This window comes from Camellia sinensis, chromosome 15 (assembly GCF_055761805.1).
Source record: "Camellia sinensis isolate YWXY chromosome 15, ASM5576180v1, whole genome shotgun sequence".
In the NCBI taxonomy this organism is placed as follows: Eukaryota; Viridiplantae; Streptophyta; class Magnoliopsida; order Ericales; family Theaceae; genus Camellia; species Camellia sinensis.
Window position 1 is genome coordinate 124977372 of NC_138975.1, and position 2805 is coordinate 124980176.

Here is a 2805-nt window from a genome sequence, read left to right on the forward strand (position 1 = left end):
CACCAGGATGGCGCTGTTTGGGAACATAGTTTTTTTTTTTTTTTTTTTCGCAAATTGGTTACAAAATTAAAAAAAAAAACAAATCTGAACAAAATATCAAATCAAACTCCATAATCATTTCACTTTTTCTTTTATAAATATCACATTCAATTATAAAAAAATTTAACTATCTTCCCAAACACAAAAAAAAAATTCTTTAATAATATTCTCCAATTAAAAAAATTATAAAACAAAATTAACTTCCCAAACACTCACCATGATGCACAATCCTAGGAGCTTCTATTTGCACATCCACATTCCCCTCTTTACACATACTTAATAAAAATTATTTTTATTATAATTTTATTTTTAGGAAAATGGCTCATACACCCACTGGGGGTCGACCCCCAGTGAGGTGGCAGTGCATAATTGGATAAAAAAAAAACTGTTTTCTTTTTTTTTTTTTTTTTTTAAGTTTCGGCCAGTGGGGGCGCGACACCTCACTGGGGGTGCGACCCCCACTGGGGGTATGCAGCAGGATTGTTATTTTTAAGTGAAATTACTATTGTAGATATTAAATAAACACATTCGGAAGTTGAATGTTGAAAAAATAAAAAATAAATTCGAAACTCTACTTCCGAACAAGTTATTTATTTTCGGAATGCTACTTCCGAATCAATTGTTTATTTTCGAAAATCTACTTCCAAACCAATTATTTATTAAAAAATATGGGTAAAAAGGGGAATGAGTGTTTGCAAATAGAAGCTCCCCACAATCCTGTGTACAAATATATTATATCCCAAGGCCTTTGTTTTGAGAAATTTACAGTTCACGGCCTTAATGAAATAGTATTTTAATAACAATTATATATTAAATAAAAATGGGGCCATTTTTTTAAATAAGCCAAAATATTAAATCAATTCTCAAACTAAGCCTAGTTTTGAAAGAATTCTTAAAATAGGCTAAATCGTGGCTCACAACCACTATTTCAACATGTATGCGCCTGTCTCGTGTGAAATTGGAAAGTCTTAAAATCGTAGTTACAAAACGCGATTTTGATTAAAAAATCGCGGTTACAAAAGGTGCTTTTAATTAATTTTTTTTCTTCTAAAATCGCTGTTCTGAACCACTCTTTTGTCGGGAAAAAAAAAAATTCTTCTGAAATCGCTGTTCTGAACCACGATTTTTACCAAAAAATTTTTTTCTTCTGAAAGCGTGGTTGTGAATCACGCTTTCAATACACAAATGCAATAGCTGATAAAAAATAAAGTAAAGTGAACCAAGTGTTATCGGACCAACTGATACACAAGTGCTATTGGACCAACGTAAAGTGAACACTCATCAACATAAATTTCTAAAAATAAAAATAAATTTCTAAAAATTTACGCTACCTGTGTTTAGGGATAAAATTTATTTTTTTATTTTACTAAAATAAAAATAAATAAAATTTAAGAATTAAACCCTAAACCCTAAAATAAAAAAAATAAAATTTATCCTTAAATACTAAGGTAGCATTTGGTAACGTTTACGTTTTTTGTTTATATTTATGAAAATGTTATAAACTGGTTTTTATTTATTTTTAGAAAAACATAAATTACAAACGCGTTTGGTTTGAACAAAATGTTTAAAAAATTTTAAAAACATAAAATAAAAAATATGTTTGTTCGAGCCTAAAATATTTATATTTATTTTTATTATTTATGATAATGGGATCACACATATTATAATTGAAAAAAATTTAATTTAAAAAAAAATAAAAAAAAATAATTAAAAAATAATTGAAAAAAAATTAATTTTAAAAAAAATTAATTGAAAAAATAAAAATAAATATAAATAATTATTTCAATTATTTTTATTTTTTTTATTTTTTTAATTTTTTTTTTTCAATTATAATATGTGTGATCCCATTATCATAAATAATAAAAATAAATATAAATATTTTAGGCTCGAACAAACATATTTTTTATTTTATGTTCTTAAAATTTTTTAAACATTTTGTTCAAACCAAACGCGTTTGTAATTTATGTTTTTCCAAAAATAAATAAAAATCAGTTTATAAAATTTTCATAAATATAAACAAAAAACATAAACGTTACCAAACGCTACCTTAGTATTTAGGGATAAATTTTATTTTTTTTTATGGGAGCTTTTTTGATAAATCCATTTTCTAAGAGCTTTATTCCATCCAACCCATATTCTTTTTTACTATTCCATTAGATCCAATTTGAGATAAGAAGACCAAAATACCCTTTTTATCTACTTATGTTCCATTTAGTTCACGTTATTTTCTTATGTTTCAATAAGTCCTATGGGTGACATAATTACCAAAATACCCTTAATGTGAATGTTCACACCGTCAATGTAAATGTTCATATCGTCAATGTGTAAGGGCCCGGCCCATGTCGATCCTCGTGGGTGCCAGGAAAAATTCGAGTCGGGCCGGGCCGGGCCGGCCCACAGGCCAAAAAAATAGGCCCAGCCCGGCCCAGCCCGTTGATAATATGAATATTCACATTGACAAGTTAACATTCACATTGATAGGAATGTAAAATTGGCCTGTGGCCCGTGGGCAGCCCGAAACCAGCCCGCTGCCTGAGGCGGGCCCGGGTAGGCTCGTTCACAATGTGAATATTCACATTGACATATTAACATTAACATTAACATTGACAATAGTGCAAAATTGGCCCGTGACCCGTGGGTAGCCCGAAGCCCGGGCCCTGGTCGGGCCCGGCCCGGCCCGTTGACAATGTGAATATTCACATTGACATGTTAACATTCACATTAATAGGAGTGTAAAATTAGCCCGCGTCTTATGGCCTGCCCGAA